This window comes from Rhinopithecus roxellana, chromosome 11 (assembly GCF_007565055.1).
Source record: "Rhinopithecus roxellana isolate Shanxi Qingling chromosome 11, ASM756505v1, whole genome shotgun sequence".
Lineage (NCBI taxonomy): Eukaryota > Metazoa > Chordata > Mammalia > Primates > Cercopithecidae > Rhinopithecus > Rhinopithecus roxellana.
Window position 1 is genome coordinate 13607080 of NC_044559.1, and position 9680 is coordinate 13616759.

General features: G+C 49.1%; 1 long non-coding RNA gene across 1 annotated transcript in view; it reads right to left on the bottom strand.

The window, feature by feature from the left end:
• Window positions 1-9110, bottom strand: part of LOC104662249 — a 133735-nt gene extending 124625 nt beyond the window's left edge. Inside the window, exon 1 of the long non-coding RNA XR_004060114.1 lies at window positions 8967-9110. This is a non-coding gene — a long non-coding RNA (uncharacterized LOC104662249). The remainder of the gene's footprint in view (window positions 1-8966) is intronic.
• Window positions 9111-9680: the final 570 nt, after the last annotated feature.

Below are 9680 nucleotides of genomic sequence, written 5' to 3' on the forward strand. Positions count from 1 at the left end.
GTCAGGAGAAACAGGAAAAAGACCCACAAAGGAATGAGCAAAGGACTTGGTAGCTCAGGACTATAATTCTAGCACTTTGGGAGGCCAAGGCAGGAGGATTGTTTGAGCCCGGGAGCTCAAGACCAGCCTGGGCAACAGAGTGAGACCCTGTCTCAAAAAACAAAAAAAAATTAGCTGGGTGTGGTAGTCCTCATGAATAGTCGCAGCTACTCAGGAGGCTGAGCTGAGAGGATCACTTGAGCCTAGGAGTTCAAGACTGCAGTGAGCTGTGATTGTGCCATGGCACTCTAGCCTGGGTGACACAGCAACATCCTGTCTCTAAAACAAGGAGAGACAGAGAGAGAGAGAGAGAGAGAGAGAGAGAGAGAGAGAGGAAGGAAGGACAAGAAGACAAGAAAGTCAAATCAGTTGCTGTGGCTGGGACAGGTGAAAGCAGCACAGTTTGGGACAGGGTATTCAGATGGTGATCAGGGAAGGTGACATTTGACCTGAAGGCTGAGGAGCCAGTCAGACCAACGTCCGGGGAAGGGGTGGTCCAGGAATTTATGCAACAAGTGCAAAGAGCCTGTGGCTGGGATGAGTAGGAGAAGGCACCAAAACAATGCTCATCCTCCTCCATTTCTACTACACTGTCTCTTAGTTTTATCTTTCTTTTCCTCTGGTTGGCCAAGAGGGGTTATATAATTGGTATATAATATGAGGACTGTACATAGAGGCTGTGGAGCATTGAGAAAAGTTTCCAGTGCTCCATGCCAGGCCCTGTCCACTCCTCTCTGAAAGACCTGAGCCCTCCAGAGGAGCCCGTCTCCACCTCTATACCTCCGACTTCCCATCTTGATCACTACCTACCCTAGACCTCTCTCCTGAACTCCAGATCCACCTGGGGGTTTTGCAGGCAATCATCTTCCTCCCAAATGGATAAAAGTCCATTTATCCCTCTGTGTTTCCAATCTTAATTAAAGATGCCACCATTCACCCAGACACTCAAAAGGGAGACCTAAGAACAGCCGTGATGCTCCCTCTCCCCAGATCCAAGTCCTGTGGGCTCTTCCTCCTTAGAGCTCTTGAACCCATCTCAACCCATTGCATGTCATTCTAATGGTTCTAGCTTTCCACATGTCTTACCTGGGTGACCTCAGCAGTTTCCACTCTCCTCCTATCCGTGTACCCCGGACACAGCAGCCAGAGGAGTCCTTCTAAAGTGAAAACCTGTCCCGCTGTACAGCCGCCAGAAAAGCGTTGGGGGCTTCCCTTGCCCTCCAGCTAAAGTTCAAACACTATTGTCACGCTTTTTGGGGCCCATAGAGTCTAGCCCCTCCCTACCCCCTCAGAGTGCCACATTGCCCGTCCCCATGCTTTGGTATCCGAACACAAGCGTCTCCCTTCAGCTCTCCCACCTGTTTTCTTTTCTCTCTGCCTGGAACATTTTGGGTGCTCTGCCCTATACCCTGGCCCTCACCATTGCCTGTTCACCTTTAACTCCATAGCCCAGGCTGCAGGCTCATCATATCAAATCCTTTTGTAATTGTTTGTTTCACTGTGTAGCTCCTCCCAGGCTGTAAGCTCCACCAGACCCGGAACTATTTCTGTCTTGTTTGCCCCATATTCCCAGCACCTATGGACAGACCACATACACTGAATGGAAAAGGAATTGATGAATGGATGAATTAAATGATGTCACATACCACAACATGCATGGCTGGCTCACTTCTTCACGTGTTCCCTAAGAGGATCACTCTCCCAGGGTGGTCATTGATCCATCATTTGTATGGTGACAGGAGGAGGGGACAGAGCTCCACTAGAGACAGCATTTCCTGCTTCCACAAAGCCAGTGGGAAATGTGAGGCCAATAGAATGTCTGCACGGTCTGTGGACCAGCTGGTTGCTGTGCTCTCCACGTCACCCCAGGGTCCAAGAGGACGTGGCTATCAACAGGGGCTCCTGGCTGGGAGATCTGGGTGCTTTGTCTCCTTTGCATAACAAGGATGTGAGATTGGTGACCTCTCCCAGGCTAACCCCAGAACAGGGCACCTCCAGCCCACACTTATGGGATGGGAGGAGCAACTGAACAGCAGGGCTCGTTGTGTCCAACACCCAAGTCAAACAAGTGAGTGTGTCTGAATGGGCTGTTAAAGCAAGGGTGTCTTAAAGCAAATGTTGGGACCTGGGGCTCAGGGAGGGTTAAAGCCAGTAAGTGGGGCCAGTGTCGCCGACAGAGCTATGATGTGTGTGTGCATGTGAGACCCATTCACAGAGCTCCAGGTGGGGTTAGGGTGAGGGTTGGGGTTAGGATCAGTTATCAGAGTGGCTACAGGGAGTTTACCTCCAGCAAATTCCCCAGGCAGACCAGAAAGTAGACAACAAAGGCTGGGGTAGAGGTCAAGTTTAAATACATGGGTCCCTAAGAAACAGGAGAAATGGCCTGGGCCTGAAGAAATCTAGGAGAGCATCCTAGAGGAGGTGGGCTTGCACTGTGCCCAGAAAGCCTGGGAAAGTTGGAGAGCAGGAAGTTCCTAATCAAGTCACTGCTTTCATCTTCTTCAAAACCTCCCTGTAGAAGGAAGCACCTGTGAAGGGCAGTGTTCTCCTTCAAAGTCAGAGACTCAACCATCAGTGGTGCAGAGACTGAAAGTCACAGTGGGAACAGCCCGTGGAGTCCAACCATCCACTTGACACATGAGAAGACTGAGACCCACAGAGACAAACCAAAGTCTTCCTTTGCCGTTGAGCAATGCTCCGAAATGGGCTTCTCCCCACGAACCTGAACAATAGGTTTTTCTCACCTCCATTTGACAAATGAGGGGACTGAGTCCCAGAGGGGTCACAGGGCTTGTGGAAGTCACACAGGACCTGTCAGAACCGGCACTGTCAGAACCCAGGCTGGCCTGACTCCATGTCTAACACCCTTAAGTGAATTTTTCAGTCTTTGGTTCTGATTATTCTGAGACAGAAAGAATAATTGGCAGTTGATGCTAAAAATATGTGTAGCTGTTTTGATTGACAGTATAAACTCAGTGATGTACAAACAGGGAATGATTCTATTTTTCTCAATAACTGATATCAGCTTTGCTTGGCAAGCTCCCACCCCCACATTGGGAGTTGATGGGGAGGAGGGAGGGATGGAGAAAAACACGTTCCAAATAATGGTATCTTCATTCCTTCTGACAGATTTTTTGGTCACATTTTATATTTGTAGCTGTCACTTTCTAATTATTAAAAATTGTCATTGTCTGGTTGAAAGTCACCTCCTGCATGGTGTCCTCAAGCCCTAGTGGCAGGGATGGGGTGCTGCCACCTGTCTCCCAGTGTCACTGGTTCCTTCTGGATGGCAAGCTTCTAGCCCTGGGAGGTCAGCTTAGAGCTCCTTATCTGGCATTGCAGAAGACCTTCCAGGGATGATCTGACACTTTCTCCACAATCTGCTGACATCAGAAGCCCCCCACCATGGCTTCTCCCTCCCCTTGCTCCTGAAAAGTTTGGGAAGAGAGGCATGGCTGTTCCCCTTCACCAAGTGAATTCTGCTCTTCTCTTTGTACAGAGAAGCAGGCAGGGGGCACGCTGCTTTTGCTAAAGCACCTCTCTCTAAGCAAGCCCTGCATTAGATGTAGTGGTAGAGATCACTCACTCTCTGCCAAAATCCAATCCAATCCCTAACAAAGTGTGACCAAGCCCAAAATCACCGTCCAGACCAGCAGTAACACAGGAGTCCACAAACTGTGACCCACCAGCCAGTTCCAAACCACTAGTTAGTTTTGAATGGCCGTGAGCTAGGAAGGGCTTTTACATTTTTTAATGCTTGGAAAAAAAGAATAATATTGATGACACATGAAAGTGACATTAAATTCAAATGTAGGTGTCCATGAATAAAGTCTTTATTGGAACACAGCCATGCCCATTCATTTGCATATTTTCTATGGTCTTTGTCAAGCTACAAGGGCAGAGTTGAGTACTTGCAATGGAGAGTGTATGGCCCTGCAAAGCTGAAACTATTTCCAATACAGCCCTTTACAGAAAGCATTTGCCAACCCTGGTAAAGACTACACTTCCCAGGCTCTCTTGCAACTAGGTGAGACCAAGTGCTAAGTTCTCACCAGCGGAAGGGGAGTGGAGATGACTTGGGACATCAGGTGCCCCTCCATGCTCTCTTACAGCTGTGGCAGAACCAGGCATGGCACCTCCCTGCTCCAACACTGAGATTACACCAAGGGTCTCAGGGACGGTGGGGCAGTGGCTTGGAGGACCCCAATCCCTGGATAGCTGTGAGGCTCAGTGCTGCCCTGCCAACCCAGGCCATTCATTTTAGAACTGTGCAGTGAGAAAGAAAGAAACTTCAATCCTCCATAAGCCACTTACCTTATCCTTACCCTGACTAATACAGATGTTTATATCCAGCTGGGCACTGTGTCCAGAGTACTTTACCCATCTATCCCAGTTATATTTAAGAATATTGTGGGCCGGGTCTGCTGGCTCACATCTGTAATCCCAGCACTTTGGGAAGCTAAGACAGACAGATTGCTTGAGGTCAGTAGTCAGAGACCAGCCTGGCCAATATGGCAAAACCCCGTCTCTACTAAAAACACAAAATTCAGCCAGGCATGGTCACACACACCCATAGTCCAAGCTACTCAGAAGGCTGAGGCACAAGAATCGCTTGAAACCAGGAGGCAGAGGTTGCAGTGAGCTGAGATCATGCCACTGCACTCCAGCCTGGATGACAGAGAGAGACTGTCTCAAAAAAAAAAAAAAAAATTAAAACAAATTTTTAAAAAAGGATATTGTTCTTTTGCAGAAGCCTTGCTTGATAGATGGGGTTGAGCCCCACCTCACTTTGGTGCTATGCTATAGAGCTGAAAAGATAATTGTTCACATTAGCGTTCTTCTGTTTCTAAGGAAGAGAGAGGCTGCTAGTTCAATCAGAGAAACTCAAAAACAGAAATTACAGACAGTCCCCAACTTATGATGGTTCCCCTTGGGATTTTTTGACTTTACAATGGTGCAAAAGCAATACACATTCAGTCTTCTCCTGAACTTACAATGGGTCTACATCCCAACAAACCCATCAAAAGTCGAACATATCTTAAATAAAAAGTGCATTTTTTTTTTTTTTTTTGAGATAGGGTTTCACTTTGTGCAGAGGCATGTCTCGGCTCACTGCAACTTCCACCTCCTGGGTTCAAGCGATCCTCCCGCCTCAGCCTCCTGAGTAGCTGGAACTATAGGCATACACCATCACATCCAGCTAATGTTTGTATTTTTTGTAGAGACGGGGCTTCGCCATGTGGACTCAAGTGATCTGCCTGACTCGGCCTCCCAAAGTGCTGGGATTACAGGCATGAGCCACTGTGCACAGCCCAAAAGTGCATCTTTGACTTACAGTGTTTTCAGCTTACCATGGGTTTATTAGGACATGGCCCCATCGCAATTCAAGGGGCATCTGTAGTTCGACATAAAGCACATCTTTACCAGAATACCTAAACAGGAGGCCAGGAGCAGCCTGACTCCATGGGAGCCAGCACCCTGAGACTATTGGGGAAAGCTGCCCTTCCAGGACTGAGGTCTCTCTCCAGGCATTCACTTACCTTTCTGTCTCCTTTCTCAGTCAGCCAGCTTCCTCCAATCACTCATAGCTGGTTATCATGATGAGTCTCCAGCCCTAAGTCAAGCTCATCAACTCTCCCCACCTCCAGGCTCAGCTTCTTCCATACCTTTCCCCAGATGGAACTCAGATTGGCCCAGCCCGCACTTTTGAGCCGGATCACTCAAATTATATAGTGTGGACAGTCTCTGCTTCAAGTGTCCACCCTGGATAAATCAGCAGGTGTCCAGAGAACACAGACCTGTGGCACCAACACAGTTGCCACCCACACAGCACACACTGGGGAACAGGGGTTTCCCTTAGCCAGGAAATCGACCTCTCTAAGAGGTCAGAGAGTTCCGTGGCTAAGGGCTTGGACAGTGAGCTAGAATGCCGGGTTCATATCTACCTCTGACATGCTGCATAGCCATGGGCAACTTGCTGTATCTGCTGCTGCTTTTTTGAAATAGGACTCATAACAAAAACACCCGTATCGCAGGATTGTCAGGAGAATGAAATGAATGAATACATGTGAAGCCCTTTTAGAACAGCACTTCCTGACACGTAGTAAGCTTTCAGGGAAAGTTAGTGATGCGAATTACTGTCACTATCTGTAAAACAAGAAGGAAATAATACATCAAGGCTCTATTCCTTTCCTGTAAAATCTCTCAGTGTGCGCTCAGTGAATGGTCCAGGTCAGCCTGAGGAGAGCACAATGGTTTGCTCACAGACCACCTCCTTAGGTAGCACAGGGGCATAGGCACTGCCACCTGCTGAGGACCCACTCTCTCCATGCCATCCCCATGCTTGGTCCCCTTTACTACTGTGCATTCAGCCTCACCTTGAGCCGGTGAGGATAAAGCTGAGAGAGTCAATGAGCTGCCCAAATTCACAGACTTAGGATTAATTCCACTCACTGTTTCCATCAGAATGGATGACCCAAGGGGTCCACTGCAGAGTGCTTGCTTGCGGAGTCCAGTCCATTTGGAGATGCTAAAGACAGAGAAAGGGGTTCCAGGAGCAAGGTATAGCAGGACTCCAGTGGGAGTGGGAAGGGTGGAATGATGTGGATGCGATGGTTGGAGGCCCAGAAACGGCAAAAGAAGGGCAACACCCTCTTGGGAAAAGAGGGTAAGATTGGGGCAGGCAGAGGACGTGGCCATGAGCTTGGTCTCTCCTCCCACACTGGGTTCTTCAAATGTATCCGGCAGAGTCCCCATTTAGCAAACAGAGCCCTGGCCAGCAGCAAGGCCAGCAGCCCTGGGTGCCCATCCCAGCTCTGCTTCCCTGTCCCTGTGTGACCTTGAGAATAAGGCCCTGCCCCTGTCCCAGTCCCAGCCACAGTAGCCACATATAGTAGACCAGATGACCCAAAGGGCCTCTTAACTCTGGGTCCCACTGTGGTGATGTCCTAGTTTCTGTTGTGTTCTTAGGGCAGATCCAGAGCACAGGCTACCCCGTGACTCCCATCCAAATCTGGGCCCATGGCATTTCACTCCCCAATTTATTGTATGCTTAAGAGTCATGGAAAAAAATAAGTAAAACTATTATCCTCAAAACCCCAGTAGGTCTCTTAATGACTACTCCACTAATTAGTAGCAGCTGTTAATGAAGTGTGCAGGTACAAGCCTAACCTCGTCAATTAATCCATACATGCTCCTGGGCTGCAGTAATATTTAAAGGGGAAATCGATACTTGGCAGCTGGGCCTGGGGAGGTCTCTGTCCGGGTGGGCAGGGAAGGTGTAGCATTTCAAGGAATTTGTAACTAAAATAGCTTATGCCTGGAGCATAGTGCAGGGGCCAGAAATGAATACAGCCCATAAGGGGCACAGGAATGCAGGCATGCCTGTGGGGAGCTGCGGGAAGCAGGGTTTAGGTGAGCAGGGTGAACAGGCATCTGCTCCCCCCATGGGTGGGCAGACAGGCCAATAGGGGCACACCTTTCAATTATTTTCCAGTTCATCATTGATATGCTTTGGCTGTGTTCCCACCCAAATCTCATCTTGAATTGTAGCTCCCATAATTCCCACATGTTGTGGGCGGGACCCGGTGGGAGATAATTGAATCATGAGGGCCGTTTCACCCATACTGTTCTCGTGGTAGTGAATAAGTCTTATGAGATCTGAGGGTTTTATAAGGGGAAACATACCCAGTCTTGGGTATGTCTTTATCAGCAGTGTGAAAACAGACTAATACAATCATATAACAAAATTCACTTATTCCTGGGGGTAAGGGGGTTGGAGGGGGGTTGCTATACCTTCTCTGGGCAGATGTCATGATCAAAGCCACCAAATGAGGCATTAGGTCACCTAAGGTTGCCAAGCAAGTAAAAGTAACAGTCACTTTTCTGGCCTACACTGGGCTAAACACCTTACATGCATCATCTCATTTAATCCTTATGCTAGTCCAATGAGATGAGAACTATGATTCCCCACTTTTAGAGCTGAAAATGCTGCAGCTTTGAGAAAGCTGGTTATTGGCCAAGGTGGTATTCAAACCCTCATAATCTAAGCTTATATGCTTAACATACACAGACTCCTAAGTAGTGATAAGCCTTGAGCCCTACAGAACAAAATCCAAACCTCTTGACATGGCTTACAGCATCTTGAAATCTGGCCCCTGACATTAGATTCCAGTTGCTGCTATAACGAAGTACCACAAACTTAGCGGCTGAACACAACACAAACCTAGTATCTTACAGTTCTGGAGATCGGAAGTCTGAATGAGTTTCATTGAACTAAAAATGAGGTGTTGGCGGGGCTGTGCTCCTTCTGGAGGCTCTAGGGGAGAATCTGTTCTGTTGCCTTTTTCAGCATCTTGAGGCCGCCCAAATTCCTTGGCTCATGGCCTTTCCTCCGTCTTCAAGCCAGCAATCACATCCCTCCAACCTGTGCTTGCATTGTCCCATCTCTCTCTGACTCTCTTCTGTCTTCTTCTTGAGAGAGCTGAGAAGCCCAGCGGGGGCTTTGGAAGCAACTTAGAAATGAGCAATAACAAGAAGCAACCTTTCTGAACCTTCCCCACTCCACTCACACAGACACATGTGGTCAAGGTCAACAGCCCCTCCTCTGAGCTGCAATAACCTCATGTCAAAGAAATGGCTGAGGTCTGTGAGCCTCTGTCTGATCCATGGTGCGCCCTCAGCACTGAGCCCAGAGCCGTGCACGGAACAGTTGCTCAAAGAAAGATTCCCTGGGCCAGGGCTCCTTCCTCCACACCAGAGGTGAGGGCACTGCCCCAGCCCAGGGCTCCCAGAAGAGGTCATGGTGGCAGTTAGGCAGATAAATAAAATGCATTGGCTCAACAGCTGACCTTGGCTGCTGAAAGCCAGGGCTGTTGTGTTGATGTGCACTTCACTGCCAATCACGTGCTTGGCCACACCAGTCTTACCTACTTGGAGAAAACAGTGAGGGGCAGACAGATCACCCCTATCAAGGAACAGACCCTGGGCCAGGGGTGTAGGGTGCTTGCTCTGAAGGGTCTGGCAGGAATCTGTCCACGATGCAGCTTAAAGGAAACACTGAGCTTTTTCTTAGCTTAAGCAGTTGAGGCTGGCTTGTTACCATGCAAGAGACACAGGGCGACACCATAATTAGAATCCTGGATTAATAACCTTCCCTGATTGGACGTTTCCACAGCTCCTCTCCCCCAGCTGTTTATCTTGAGATCGCTGCTGAAGGGGAAGGGAGGAGACTGGGAAACTATACCAGGGAGGAAGGGAATGGAAGCAGAAAGGAAAAGGGGTAGAGAAAAGAGCCCAGAAGTAGGCTTTACTAAGCAAACCTGGGCCAGGCCCAGAACAGGACGCCTAATACCATGCAGTGATCTCACCTCTCCCACCCACTCAGAGCTGCAATTCATCACCACCCCATCCTGGGACTAGGTCTCCTCCAGGGGCCCCATCCTGGTTAGTGTCCCCACTCGTCCCTCCCTGCCAGCAGGCTAGATACCCTGGAGTGGCCCTGGACTCTTTTCTCCCTAGAGGCCCTCTCGTCACACACCAGTCATTCGGTCAACAGGCCATAGCCATTCCAGCCATCCTCCGTCCATATCCTTAGCGCCATAGGCTTGATGGGGCTCCTGCTACCCCCTCTTCTGGCTTCT